At 46.7% G+C, this 15,822-nt stretch overlaps 1 protein-coding gene and 1 long non-coding RNA gene across 4 annotated transcripts in view; one reads left to right on the top strand and one right to left on the bottom strand.

Moving 5' to 3' along the window:
• LOC137518115 (uncharacterized) overlaps window positions 1-15,822 on the top strand; it is a 215,036-nt gene that overhangs the window by 18,269 nt on the left and 180,945 nt on the right. The window contains exon 2 of the long non-coding RNA XR_011020738.1: window positions 13,134-13,674. This is a non-coding gene — a long non-coding RNA (uncharacterized lncRNA). The remainder of the gene's footprint in view (window positions 1-13,133; window positions 13,675-15,822) is intronic.
• The window catches only part of CDK14 (cyclin dependent kinase 14), a 579,759-nt gene that overhangs the window by 469,503 nt on the left and 94,434 nt on the right, over window positions 1-15,822 (bottom strand). The window lies entirely within an intron of this gene.

Genomic DNA, 15,822 nt, shown 5'->3' with positions numbered 1-15,822 from the left:
GAAATTAAGCATCAAGAGGTGGGGGGTTGGGCGGTTTAGGTTAGGTTAGGCATTGGTAGAGGGAGAGGCTGTGTGAGAATAGGGTTAGCTATAGGGAAATGTTGTTAGATTTTACCAATATTCTACAAGCGCCTTTTTCCAGATGTCCCCATTTTGTCTGTATACAGAGTATATGAGAAACGCATCTGTTACTTTAAAGTGGACCTGAACTCTTGTACAGGACAGAATAAAAGCAGAGAAATGCCCCCTGTATGTATTTAGAGAGTTTAGCCCAGGCATGGGCAAACTTAGCCATCCAGCTGTTAAGGAACTACAAGTCCCATAATGCATTGCAGGAGTCTGACAGCCACAGTCATGACTCATAAAGGCAAATGCATTGTGGGACTTGCAGTTCCGTAACAGCTGGAGGGCCGAGTTTGCCCATGCCTGGTTTAGCCAGTCTAATCCCCCCTCATTTGTGTCTAATCACAAGTTGTAATTTGATCTCTTCCGTGTCACATGACTGCAACGGGAGAGATGGCAGGTAAGCTCATTTGAAAGCACAGGATATGTCTGCTTTCATGAACCAGAAAGTAGAAACTTATTGTAGGATTTGTATCAGCTGTAACAAAGAAATGTTTTTTGTTGAAAGGTCATTATGCTGCTGTGTATCTTTTACAGCAGAGAGGAATTCTGAGTTCAGGTCCACTTTAAAGTGGACCTGAACACAGTACTTCCTCCCTGCTCTACAGCCTAATAACCTTTAGGCCCTGTTCACAGTGGTCAGTTGCATAGCAGAATAAATCTGCACTGCTCATACAATCCGATGGGCCTGTTCACAGTGACAGATTGCGTTATTGTAACGCGCGACATGCAGGGTTTGTATTAAAGTCTATGGCCAGTCTCCATTGCAGTTCGCAGTCATAACACGTGAGTTATGCAACTGGCCACTGTGAACTTAGCCTAAAAAGAAAAACATTTCTTTGTTACAGCTGATAGAAATCCTGCAATAAATCTGCAGTGTGTCTACTTCCTGCTTTCATGGAAGCAGACATATTGTTAAAATCCTGTGTTCACCAGTTACCTTTCTGCCATGGCAGGCAGCTGACACAGCTGAGGGATCAAATTACAACCTGTGATTAGTCACAGATGAGGGGGAAATCAGACAGGCTAAACTCTCTAAATACATACAGGGTGCATTTCTCTGTGTGTTCCTTCTGTCCTCTGCAAGAGTTCAGGTCCACTTTAAGACGCACATAGTGGCATAGTTGTCTAGGACGGAATTGCTTTAATTACTCCAAAACAAAAGAGCACAGTTCCCTCATTGTGTGCTGGACAGGATAAGGCCATTTAGGCATAATTCTTAAACTGCTATTGAAAAGAAAAGAAAACAGACTCATGTTAATACTTCTAACTGGCAATAAAGAGAACAGAAAAAAAAGACAAGCTCTACATTTAATCAGGGAGGCAAGCAACCGGCAGGCCTATTCTTTTCATCCCTGAGCCCTGCAGGAAAGCAATTAGTGTAGTTAGGAAAGAAATTAAGTTAATAACAACTTGCACTTTAAACTTGCGAGAGTCCTGCGATTGTTATCCAGCAACAGGCAGTACATTCACACACTGCCAGAGAGCGTTACCGGGGAGGCATAACATTCAGCTCAAGACACAACCGGCATCCAACACCGGCTCAGCACAGCGAGAGAAGATGAAATCCACCGACTGCGCTCTGCAAACCCACCGCAAGCCGCGCCACGCAGGGCAACTAATTCTACAGCGCGAGAAGAGGAAATCTACTGACCGCACTGCGCAAACCCACCACAGGCCGTGCAACTTATTCTACAGCGCGAGAAGACTAAATCTAAACACCGCACTCCGCAAACACACCGCATGCTGGGCCGGGCAACTTAGGCCTCGATTCATCAAGACTTATCGAATCAATTACCGACAGCTCGGTAAAATACCGAACTCAATAAGTGGATTTCATGATTCATCAAACTTATCTACAGCTGTTAGCGAGCATTCGGTAATCATTCGGTAATGATGCAATAAAACGGAGGAAAGTGCAATTCATGAAACTGAAAGTGGGCGTGGTTTAGCGTTACATTTAGGATTAGTTATCTCCTTCACTGCTCTGTAGTTATTCCTGTCAGATCATTGCTGACGGAGAAGATGGAGGCATTTGAAGTGGTTATGTATCAGCTGAGAGCGATTCAAAGGCGCAGAAGGCAAAGAATAAGGTCTAGAATCATATCAATTTGCAAGAGAATGGATTTATTTGCTATACCAGGACATCGGTATTTCTCTTGAATCATCTTGTAAGAGAACACAGGCAGTGCCAGGGTTAACTAAATTGCTAGCTGCACTACATTTTTTCAGAAAAGGCTCCTATCAAACCGCAGCTGGCGAAATTGTGGGATTGTCCCAAGCCACTTCCAGAATCCTGGTCCAGGTGTCAAGCCCTATTCGGAATGTTGCTACGTGGTGTTCAAAGGATTGCCTTTTTACCCACAATTCCACGGGAATCTTATGGCCTTGTTTTAAAATTACCGCTGTAAAATGGAAATATCGACACGTTACCGAATGGTTACCGAATTGTTATCGATATTTTATCGAAGTCACACCGAATGCGGAACAACCTTGATTAATACAACTAGAAATCGATAAACTTCGAATTCGGTAATTTAACGAACTGTAAAAAGTTATCTCAAAGACAATGATGAATCGAGGCCTTATTCTACAGAGCAAGAAGAAAAAAAAAAAAATCTACTGGCCGCACTCCGCAAAACCACCGCATGCCGTGCCACTTATTCTACAGCGCAAGAAGACGAAATATACTAACTGCGCTCCGCAAACCCACCACAAGCCGTGCGGGGCATTTTATTCTACAGCACGAGAAGATGAAAGCTACTGTCGGCGCACTGCAAACCCACCGGCCACCGCAAACCATGCCACACAGGGGAACTTATTCTACAGCAGACAAAATCAACTGACAGCGCTCCATAAACACACCGCAAGCTGCGCCTCGTCAGTTGGGGAATTTATCAGCCCAGAATTTGGAAGAACAGAAAGGAATGGATGGAATTTGATTCAGACTGACTGCAGGGGGCTGACGGAAGCCACAGGTAAGTATAAATCCTGATCTCAGGTTAAATGTAAAGTGGTATGGAACTCAAATTTTATCTATGCTCTGAACATTAAACATATGAGAAAAAACATGCCTGTTATAAAAGTTACAAAAAGGGTTAAAGAGAATCTGTACTGTAAAATTCTTACAATAAAAATCATACCATTCTATTCATTATGTTCTCCTGGGCCCCTCTTTGCCGTTTCCGCAGCTCCCCGCCACGATCCTGGCTTTTAATCGCCAGTTTTAGGCAGTGTTTACAAACTAAAAACATGCCCGCTAACATGGAAGTGATGTTTGTATATATCTCAAGTTACATTATACTACAGGTTTTTATTACATAGAGAATTATCTGCACTCCAGTCTGGGATTCTCAGAGTTCTCAGCAGGAGACAGGCAGCTTCCTTCCCCCTCAGAGAGCTCTGTCTGTGAGGGATAAACAAAGCACACACACAGAGCCTGCAGGGGGCGTGGAGGGGGTGTGTATAACGTGTCCCTATCCCAGCAGAGGCAGTGCATTCCTCTCTGGCTCGACAAGGCTTGCCAAAGAAAACAAGATTAGATATACTACAGAGACAGTGCAACTAGAAAAGGCTGCAGTAATCCAGACCACATTAGAACAGGTATAGGAACTTATAGGATAGAAGAAATAAGGCTGAAAATTTTATTACAGAGTCTCTTTAAGAACCCAAACTCCCGCAGCAGAGAATTTTATTACAGAGTCTCTTTAAGAACCCAAACTCCCGCAGCAGAGAAGCTGCCTGTGTGAGGATTTTCTCTGCTTTGTTTGATCTGTAAGTACTTAATTCAACACATTCTGCTAATTTTGTCCAGCAAGGTTATCAATTAATGTGCCCATACACGTATAGATAGGACTGGACTTTACTGGCAGCGCTTTTGTAGCACCTGCCAATTGCTTGCTATGAATAAGGGGCAGCACAGTGGTGTAGTGGTTAGCGCTCTTGCCTTGGATCTCTGGGTCCCTGGTTTGTATCCCAGCCAGGTCAACATCTGCAAGGAGTTTGTATGTCCTCCTCGTGTCTGTGTGGGTTTCCTCCAGGTACACTGGTTTCCTCCCGCATCCCAAAACATACAGATAATTTAATTGGCTTGATTGCATACAGTACATGATAGATACACAGACATAGGACTATGGTAGGTATTAGATTGTGAGCCCCTCTGAGGGACAGTAAGTGACCAGGCAATATACTCTGTACAGCGCTGCAGGAGATGATGGCGCTATATAAATAGTAATAATAATAATAATAATAGGGAGGTCATTCCAGTTTTTTCTTTTATGACCCCCCCCCCCCTTCCCCACAATAGGCTACCATAGTAGAATAGAGATGCACGGTGCCCATGGGGGAAGCTGCAAAGTCTAGTAAGGGGGGGTGGGGGGTCCCATAGTGTGAAGCAATACCTGACAACATTGACATTTTCTGAGTGCATCACATTCAGTACTCAACTTATTATATGAGCCAATAAGCAAAGAGTGAGGAATTCTGGGAAATCCTTCACCAAACCGTAACGGTTGTATGGTTTTTAGCAAGTTTACTAGACAATCCTAAAAGTAACAACAGCAGCACTCTTAAAGCGGGATTGTTAGGGCTGGTTCAGACGGACGTCTGCGTGGCGTCGCGTTTGGGGGCGTTGCGGTGGCTGCGCGGTCAGGCTTTCAGTAGCCTTTACGTCGCGTTCCGATGCGGTCGCGTTTTTTCTTCCCCTAGGGGGACATTAGCCGTCGTGGTTGGCCGCCCCCTGGAAGCTACATATCGCTTCCAGGGGCAGCTCGAACGCTAGCGATAATCGGGACCCGAACGCCGCAATCGTGTAAACGCTCCCATTCACTTGAATGGGAGTGTTTACCGCGACCTTCTGAACGCTTGCGGTAAACGCTCCGCAAGCGTCCGTCTGAACCAGCCCACAAAATCAAATTCCATTTACCCACTGCTTTGTGTTTATTATGTAGTCTACATGCAGTCTGCATTGTAAGCATTCCAGTATAATAAAGGTTTCTGCTGAAATGAATCTCATCTCAGTCAGCCAGGCTCTATTGTGGTACATTGCCGAGGAGAGGAAAGCTTGTTCTGTCCCCTCCCCCCCCCATTCCTGCCCCTCACTGATTGGCTGAGGGCTGTTCAGTTTGACACGAGGCTGAGAAGGGAAATACACCACACCCCTCTGCAGAAACTGTTGAAATACAATCCGTGCAGTGCTCACATGTGTTTACAAAGCAAGCTAGATACAAAAGTGCACTTTCTAGTAGAAAGCTCGGTGAGGAGGGCCGGCAATGCATACATCATTACAGGCAGGAGAAAAAAAAAGGGAGGAAATTACATTAGGACTGGCTTCAGTCACAGGCAGTATAGATGGAAAATGCCTGGAGCAGTTTCATCTTTATTTAAATTTAACTGAAATCAAAATGTGTACAGCACAATAGATATGTAGATATGTTATGAAAGAGTGTGTGTGTGTGTGTGTGTGTGTGTGTGTGTGTGTGTGTGTGTGTGTGTGTGTGTGTGTGTGTGTGTGTGTGTGTGTGTGTGTGTGTGTGTGTGTGTGTGTGTGTGTGTGTGTGTGTGTGTGTGTGTGTGTGTGTGTGTGTGTGTGTGTGTGTGTGTGTGTGTGTGTGTGTTGGGATAGTGTGGCTGTCCCTGCTGCTTGAAAGAGAAACTCCAACCAAGTATTGAACTTCATCCCAATCAGTACCCCCTTTCCCATGAGAAATCTATTTCTTTTCACAAACAGACCATCAGGGGGCGCTGTATGACTGATATTGTGGTGAAACCCCTCCCACAAGAAACTCTGAGGACCGTGGTACTCCTGGCAGTTTCCTGTCTGTGAACCTTGTTGCATTGTGGGAAATGGCTGTTTACATCTGTTTCCAAGTGCCAAAAAAGCATGCAGCAGCTACATCACTTGCCAACAGTAAAATGTCACCATGTGATAAATGTCAGAATGTAAATCAGGGAGAGGAAAGCTTTTACAATGGGCAAACACTGATTAATCATTTATACATAATTATTGTAAAAATGAAGCACTTTTTTATTACATTATTTTCACTGGAGTTCCTCTTTAAGTGTAAAGAAAATATAGAATGACCTATAGTCAACAGAACAGTTTGCAAAAGTGATGACCCATGTTGTGTAGATTTTTTTCACAAATGTGAGGTTACCCTGTAATAAAGGTTTTCCTGCCGTGGGCCGATTAAAAGCCTTTTATCTTCCTAGCGACAGAGATTTGCACAGTTGGCGGACATTAGGCGGCCCTCTCCGCAGAAAGACTGATGACAATGACACGATTCTGAGCACAAACTCTCTCCCGTAAATAAAACTCAAGTACTGGGGGGATTACTCATGTGTAGCGAGGATCTCCTGCGCCCAGCAGGCCGCGGCGGCGTCCGTCAGCACGTAAATCCTATTAATATATGCTGCATGGGGGAACGGCAGCTGCAACAGGTGTGGGATTATACAGCCCATTTGGTTTAATTGAAGGCAACTCTATCTAACCCTAGAAGGGCCACTCAGAATGTTAATTAACGACTCGCCGGACGGAAGACCGCTTAAATGGCACCACTAAGAAAACAGGCGACTATTTGAAGATGCTAAAGAAATAGAGTTTGTGTAGAGGGGGGTGTGTATTCTGCATACCGATATGAATAGAATAATATGGACTAAGAATAGCCAGACTCTGGTCAGAGACATCACTATACCATGAAGTAGTAGCTTGAAAAGGAGTAGCCCAGATTATGTCCTTCTGTGAGTCACAATTCTGCTGCTAAAAATTTGCTTCAAAATATTGGTCCAGTATAGGTAGCCAAAACGTGCACCCCTCAGTATAGGTAGCCAATGTGCCCCCCCCCCCCCCCCAGTATAGGTAGCCACCACCAGTATAAGTAGTAAAAGTGTCCCCCAGTATCAATATCTGCCACCAATACAGGTAACCAAGGTGTCACCCAGTATAGGTAGCCAAAGGGTGCACCCCTCAGTATAGGTAGCCACCCCCAGTATAGGTAGCCAATTTGTCCCCCCCAGTATAGGTAGCCACCCCCAGTATAAGTAGTGAAGGTGTCACCCCAGTATAAATAGACAGCCCCAGTATTGGTAGCCAATGTGTCCCTCCAGTATAGCCACCCCTATTATAGGTAACCAGGGTGTCCCCCAATATAGGTAACCAAAAGGTGCACACGCAAGTATAGGTATCGAAGGTGTCCCCCCCAGTATAGGTAGCCTAGCCACCCCCAGTATAGGTGGCAAAGCAAAGTTGACCCCCCCCCCAGTATACAGTATAGGTAGCCAAATGGTGCACCCACAATATAGGTAGCCACCCTCCCGTAGGTTCCCCCCAGAATGGGTAGCAAAAATATATACCCCAGTATAAATAGCCAACCCCAGTATTTTTAGCCAATATGCCCCCCCCCCCCCCCTATATGGGACACTGGTGTCAATAGGGGCATGTAGCTTCCTGCCCATCCCAACACTTACAGGCCTGCAGATTAGCGGAGGCCTGAAAAGAAGAGTCCAGCCCACAGTACAACGGCACATCTCAAATGCAGGAAATGAACAGTGACCTCACTTCCGCATCTGACGTGTACTCCGAGGTCTCTGTACCACTTTCCCCTGTTCACGTTGCCACTGATTGTTTGTGAGTGATGGTGAGGCAGCGGCAGCCATACAAGTCATAAACTGGGCTACCCTGGCAGCATGGTGAGGCCCCAAGTCGCTGCTTAGTTAGCCTGAGCTAATTAGCGCCCCTAGCAGCAAACCATGATCACTTGGCCCAGCATAATTTTAGGATGTGTAGACTGCAAGAAGCAAGGCAGGCAGACAGACAGCAGCCTGCAGCTCTGGAAAGGTGCTGCAGGAAGTGACTGGTGTAGGGTGTCCCTACTATAGAACTATAGAAGTTTCTCACTGGAGAGGAATAATCCCTTGATATTTCTATATGAGAATACATCATTTACAAAACAATGGGATACAGATGCAGGATTGCACAGGTCAATTAATCAAGTCAGCTAAGGAATTGTACACCATCTATAGTTTGCCTTCTCTTTGTACAGAACCATGGAAGATGCTGGCACCATGTGAATCCAAAATAATAAGCTGCTTCATTAGACACTTACCGTGTTTTTCAGACTATAAGATACTCCTGACCATACGACCCACCCAGGAGGACAAAAATCAGGGGAAAAAAATATATGTAGTACACCTGAGGCATTCTTGGTGAAGGGGCATCTTGAGGAATATGCCCGCCTTGTACCTCTCATGTCTCCCTGTGTCCTCCTCTTTCCCCATGTGTATGCCTCTGTCCTCATGTCCTCCTCTGTGCCCGTGTCCTTCATTTGTCCCCGTGTCCTCCTCTGCATGGGCACAGTACAGGGAGTCCCAAACATTGTGGCGGGTTGGAGGTTTGTATTGGCAGGCATTCACAAGTCGGGAACTCCCTGCATTTGGACTATAAGACTCAGTGACTTTTTTCCCCCCCCACTTTTGGGAGAGAAAAAGGGAGTCCTATAGTCCAAGAAATACAGACCCAAGTAGAAGCCGAGGTACCCACTTTTCCCTCAGAAACCTGGAAAAAGTGATTGACTCACATATAAGCCCCCTCCCCAGTATAGCCCCCTCCCCGTAGCCAGATGTGCACCAAAGATAGTTTTGTCTCAAGATGCCTCTAGATGGCATCATAGATATGAGACAGTGAATGCCACACAGGAAGAACACCCGATCATTGCACCACTGACATGTTGCTTGCACGCTCCGCTCCACAAGCCAGGGGACACAGGTAGTCCTGAGCAGCGCACTCTGCACACCATATTGCAGGGGATGGGGGCACAGACACAGTAGGGAGCCAGCTGGCAAACTAGTGCACAATCCTTACGCTCCTCTGCCAGTAACAAATCCTGCTCCACCATCGGTTCTGCTCCACTGACTCGCATATAAGCAGAGGGGGTAACATTTCAGCACATTTTTTGTGCTGAAAAATTAGGCTTATACACGAGTATGTACAGTATGTACAGTATGTACAGTATGTACAGTATGTACAGTATGTACAGTATGTACAGTATGTACAGTATTAGCACTTTTTTTTAAACAATGAACATCCCCATAAGGGAGGTTCATAATGTAGTGTGCCATTGTGGGGGGTGTGCCATTCATAATGTAGTGCGCCATTGTGAGCTTCAATACTTACCTACATGTGCTGCTCCTCGTGCCCCCGAGCCCTACCGTATTCCCATCATTCTCCTTGTACCGGATGCATCTTCTGCATTTTGTAGTCCCCGGTGTTGGAGTATCAACAGGATTATTACCTAAACTGCAGTATATTAAAACAACCACGAGATATCACTGTTGAGTAAAACTTGATTGTAATCTTTATGGGATTGTCTTTTCCTGTATTCACTCTGTATTCTCAAAGTTTTCAAAGCAAGCTGCACTTCCTGATGGTTGTGTAGGATATACATCTGCCTGTTTTAAAAAGTTATAACTTGCTATATTGGATGCCTATCTGCGTTTAAAGAACACTAAGCTCAAACACCCAGCAGTATCTAGCGCACATGCCGCAATGGAAGGAGATGTAGTCCGTGGACGTGAGAACTTATGTCCAGTCTCCATTGCAGTTCACATTCATAACATGTGCATTATGCAACTGAGCACTGAAAAAAGATGGAGAAAAAAAGCACAACTGATCCTCACGGAATCTGGCCTTTGGCTCAGCAGGTGTAGCACTATAAGCACAACTTGTTACTACAATGCATCCTTATTCCCAACAAGCAACGATTGCATGACTGTCTTGTTATGCTGTAGCCTGCGCTGCTGTTCCCCCAGCCTGCTGCTGACCTTACTGCACTAAAGCACTTCCAGCGTGCGCTCCCCAACGACACCAGTGCGCGATCCCCAACGACACCAGCGCACGCTCCCCAACGACACCAGCGTGGGAGCGCGCGCTGGCATCGTTGGGGAGCGCACGCTGGCGTCGTTGGGGAGCATACGCTCCCTAACGACACCAGTGTGCGATCCCTGACATTAGCGTGCGCTCCCCAACGACCCCAGCGTGCGCTCCCAAAAACGACACCAGCGTACGCTCCCCAACGACACCAGTGTGCGATCCCTGACATTAGCGTGCGCTCCCCAACGACACCAGCGTACGCTCCCAAAAACGACACCAGCGTACATTCCCTAACGACACCAGCGTACGCTCCCTAACGACACCAGCGTACGCTCCCTAACGACACCAGCGTACGCTCCCTAACGACACCAGCGTACGCTCCCTAACGACACCAGCGTACGCTCCCTAACGACACCAGTGTACGCTCCCTAACACCAGCTGTGTTATTAGATCATCTCCTGAGCCTCAGCCACCTCCAGCCGCACAGCTCTGCCCTTACTTCACTGTGCAAGCCGCTCCAGCGGAATTCATTCCACTTATGTAACTCTTCTCACTTTAACTCTAACGGTGGCTGCAGGGCTGGCGCCACAACTGACTGAGGTTGTTGCTTAGTATGCTAAACCATGCCTTGGCTGGTTCCCTATTGCACTGAGACACATTTAAGTTGCAATGCAGCAAAAAAAAAAAAAAAAAAAAAGCTATGTTTATTAAATCATCAGACTGGTCATGTGTGTGTGTGTATGTGTGTGTGCAGCCAGCACACACGTCCTGTATCTGCTTCATGATGGGAATGGGGAGGGACTTTCAGACTGCTGCATACTGTCAGTGAGAACACTTGTCTGTGGGTGGAGTTATGCTGTGACCCATAAGGCTCCACCCACTGTTCTCTAGATACTCCATTCCCTTCATGTCTTGCACTGTAACAGCAGCAAATCTGACATCACTGTGTTATATTTAGCAGACTAATTACTGGTGCATGAGGTCTGGAGGAGTGGACAAGGTAACCTGGACAATAGGAGAATAATATTAACCCTTTCCACTCCAATGCCAGACTATGGCACTGGCATTTTCCTCCATAGGATCAATGTCGAACACCGGCCAACATAAGAAACCTGGCTGACAGTAGATGGCGCTATCGCCACTATGAAAGCTTTATGGTATGCATGACTAGGGGGTGGCTTGAGTGTCCCTCTTTCATATCTCAAAATGTTGGGAGGTATGAAACTGCCCTTGCTGCTTCTAAACCCATAAAGGTTTTCCTCGTCCTACTCCCTAGCAAGCGGAGAACAGTTTTGAAACTCAACTATACCATGGTCCGATCTGCAGCTCTGTCCCGCCTCTAACTCTCCCCTCACCCCTTCACTTTGATGAGCTAGACTGCCAGGTAAAATGTGAAGGGCAGAGGACTGCATACAGAAAGCCAAGTACAACAGTGAACACACAGAGCAGCTGTCTTGTCTCTGCAAACACCAATCTAGACAGCATGACTCATCAGAAGGGAGGGGGCAACAGAGAGGCTGGGCAGAGCTGCAGATCCAGCCATGCTATGGTTGAATTTGAACACCATTTTCAACTTCCTGGATTAGGCAAAAGAAAACTGACATGATAAGAAACCGCAACCTTAATTTGAATAAAGTGCTTCCCATGGATTTAACTGGCCCATTTCCAATTTGCAAGCAAGCCGCAACTCTGTGCATCTTATCGACCACCTCTTCTTGCTACTTTACAGCTGATGCTGTACAGACACCTCCCTAGCCTGTAGGCTAATGATGCATTCTGGTCCTCTGGCGCTGCACCAGAGGGGGCGGAGCGAGGGAGAGACCAATGGCGTCAGACGGCGTCTAGGCGACATGATTCATGATGCCAAATCTCTCAGATGTATCGAGTCCGCTGTACACACACCAGAGTCTCAGCACAGACGGTCTTTAGCACCCAATGCGGCCATATGTCATCTAAATGAACCAATAGTTGACCTGCGGGAAAAAAGCTAATGAACATAGACAGGCCCAGATTTACATCACAGGAGCCTATAGGCACAGATGTCCTGGAACCTAGATTTCGCCCTCCATGACCTACAAACCCCTGCAGAACCGCACAGCAAGTGTGCTGGCTGTGCCATCTGTCACTTCTCCCTTACCTGTGTCCCTTAGCATTAGGTAGCCAAGAGGAACCGCAGTATTAAGTAGCTAGTGCTCCTGACTGAAGGGAGATCTCGTCAGTGAAATGCAGAGACTTGGGTGAGTAGCCTCTCATTTACACTCAGCTCGGGACTCTGCATAGGGATGGGGGGAGGCACTAGGGGAGGAGAGAGTGAGGAATTCCACCTTTCATGCAGGGTCGGATTTGTACTCTTTTCCGCCCAAGGCCACAGTCACCAGCTGCCCCCTTCAGTATAGGTAGCGAGAGGACTCCTCCCCCTTCCCTCTAGTATAGCAAGCTAGATGACCCCCCCCCTTCCCTCCAGTATAGATAGCTAGATGACCTCTTTTACCTCCAGTATAGATAGCTAGATGACCCCTCCCACCTTTACCCCCAGTATAGGTAGCTAGATGACCCCTCCCACCTTTACCCCCAGTATAGGTAGCTAGATGACCCCTCCCACCTTTATCCCCAGTATAGGTAGCTAGATGACCCCTCCCACCTTTACCTCCAGTACAGATAGCTAGATGACCCCTCCCACCTTTACCCCCAGTATAGGTAGCCAGATGACCCCTCCATTTACCCCCAGTATAGGTAGCCAGATGACCCCTCCATTTACCCCCAGTATAGGTAGCCTGATGACTCCCTTAATTCCTTACTTTTTCCACCCCCCAGCTAGCAGCAGAGTACCGCAGTCAGGCGCTCGCCAGATCTCCCTGCATTGCATCATTTGCAAGCTTGCAAATGCTGCGCCAGCTTAGCCTGCTACTTTGGTGCCCTTGCTCCTGTGGTGCCCTAGGCCATGGCCTAGATGGCCTTGGCTTAAATCTGGCCTTGCTTCCATGCAAATTCAATGTGAATTGTACACAACTTGAGATAGGGAATAATTAGATGTACTTCCTGTCCATGCTGATTGGGCCAGTTCGAGACTGCTTACAATTTGCATGCCGGAATTATGAGCATTTAATTGGTGATCTCTAGTAACACCGATCTCTCTCCTCTCCAGATACGTAAAAACAAGGTCAGAACAAAGACGTTTGAAATCTCCAAAAACGGGAAGGAGGAAGTTCCTCGCCACCCAACCATAAACATTCACACACGCTAAACTGCTTAATAGCGTTTACATAAAACACACAGAGGAGTGCGGGACACACAGCAACAGAAGCGTCTCTGGAAGGTGTAATATGCTGAAGTTTACAATAAGCTGAGAAAATTTCCCCAACAGGAGCACAAACTGCTATTACATAAGTGCACTTATCAGATGAAACAGCCTTACATAATACTGGCTGAGTCCTCCTTGTGCCACCAAAACAGCTCTGCCCCACCCGCATAGGCAAATGCGGGGGGGGGGGGGATTACAGCTGCCCGGAATCCCACCTCAGACCAGTGCCAGTGCAGTGTCTGGGGACAGGCATAAGTTGAGACACCAGAATGTCTGCAGGAATCCTGCATCTCAAAGCACTGCCCCCTTTCTTTCCCTGCTACAGTTGCCTTTGGATGGAGCAGCAGCGTGTACAGAGCATGGAGCAGTTCTGAGGAACTTTAAGGTATGAGCACAGCCCTGTGCCCCTGCTGGGTGAATGCTTCACTTTCCCTTTATTAGCAATGTCGGCTGTCCTCATTATTATCTGTATCCACTGCTCCTGATCGATCCCGTTGTCGGTTGGCCAGTTGGACGGAAAATTGCATTATGTGTACCAATCATGATGTCCTTCCATATTATTATACTGTATTGTGTGTGGCTGAGGGAGACTTTTTAGGAACCCCCCCCCCCTTGAAAATCCTGGGTTTGCCCCTGCTGGTACGGATCTCACACCTCTGAAGGCAGCATGTGGTCTCTGGCACTAAAATAGATACCATTACAGCCCTTTGCAACTACCAGCATTCTGTTATCAGTTTCTGATCGCCAGCAGATCGCAAACCACTTGGTACAGTTAAAACTAATGGAAACCGTGGCAAACTCTGGGACTCTTAAAGGGAATTTGCAGTGAAAATAAAGTTATGGTATAATGAATTGCATGTGTAGTACAGCTAAGAAATAGAACATTAGTGGCAAAGACATGAGTCTCATATTGTTTCCAGAACAGGAAGTTAACCACTTAAAGCGGACCCAAACCGAACATTTTTTTTAATTAAAAATATTTAGTTGCACCACTCTGACACATACACAGATAAATAAACACTCCTTCAAACCTATGAGCATTTCAGTGCATGCATTTCACCCTTCTTTTTTCATAACTAGGGTTATACTGGGGGCAGCCATTAGCAATTCCTCCGTTGCCAGACACCATCTACTCCACCAGTTTGCCGGAAAAATCCCGGCAATTTGAAAGGAAGGGAGGGGTTCCTCCAATAAATGTAAAATATTTTATATTTGTCATCCAGCAGCTGAAAAAAGGCTGCTATTATTATAATTTAGAAAATAGATTTTATTTCTGAAATCTTGTATTTTTAATTTGGGTCCACTTTAAGGACTGGGCTCTTTTCTTTTGATCTGTGCTGCTTGGGCTATTCAGCCCACAGCACAGATCGTGTGAGCCAGGGCGATCAGACTTCCCCCCCCCCCCCCTTTTTTTCCCCACGAGGGGGATGTCCTGCAGGGGGGGTCTGATTGCCGCTGGCTGCCTTCGTGTTGAGGGGGGGGGAGGAGCTCCTCAAAGCCCCCCTCCGCAGCGGTTTCAGCCCTCCGTTTCCCTCCTTCCCCTCCGTCCTGCGCCGCCTCTGACAGGCTTCAGCCTATCAGAATGCGGCGTTTCCCGGCCAATCAGAGGATTTCTTCCCCGCGTGTTTACAATCAGCCTGCGAGCCATGATCAGCGGCTCGCAGACTGTTCACAGAGACACCCTCTGTGAACTGACATGGAAAGGCCACTCGTACTAGCGGCCGTTTCAATGTAATTCCACTTACGACCAGCCGCCGCCTATCTGCGTTAGGCGGTTGTTAAGTGGTTTTAAAGAGGAACTCCAGTAAAAATAATGTAATATAAAAGTGCTTTATTTTTACAATAATTATGTATAAATGATTTAGTCAGTGTTTGCCCATTGTAAAAGCTTTCCTCTCCCTGATTTACATTCTGACATTAGTGACATTTTTACTGCTGGCAGGTGATGTCAGTGGAAGGAGATGCTACTTGCTTTTTTGACAGTTGGAAACAGCTGTAAACAGCTATTTCCCACAATGCAATGAGGTTCACAGACAGGAAACTGCCAGGACCATGGTCCTCACAGTTTCCTGTGGGAGGGGTTTCACCACAATGTCAGCCATACAGACCCCCCTGATGATCCCTTTGAGAAAAGGAATAGATTTCTCATGGGAAAGGGGGTATCACCTACTGAATGGGATGACGTTCAATTCTTGGTTACAGTTTCTCTTTAAGAAACTTCAAGTGTTACTTATGCAAATGAGCATCTCTAACGTCTCCGGCTAAACTTGGGTTGGAGCCAATCCTATTTTCTGAATCACTCATACATCAAAGAAACAGTGAGAGAAAGGTTCAGATAAGGTGTAAGGGCTGGAACCCACAGGAGCGCTTTTGGCAGCGTTTTGGCAGCACTGCGATACGCTAGCAGTTTGCCAAAACGCTGGGCTAGTGTTAATGGATGGGGCAACTTCCACAGGAGCGTTTGCGTTTCTCAGAAACGCAAACGCAGGACATGCAGCATTTTGGGAGCGTTAGCGCTTCAATGCAAAGTATT

The sequence above is a fragment of the Hyperolius riggenbachi genome, chromosome 5 (genome assembly GCF_040937935.1).
Source record: "Hyperolius riggenbachi isolate aHypRig1 chromosome 5, aHypRig1.pri, whole genome shotgun sequence".
Classification (NCBI taxonomy): Eukaryota; Metazoa; Chordata; class Amphibia; order Anura; family Hyperoliidae; genus Hyperolius; species Hyperolius riggenbachi.
This window is presented reverse-complemented; position numbering and strand designations above follow the sequence as displayed.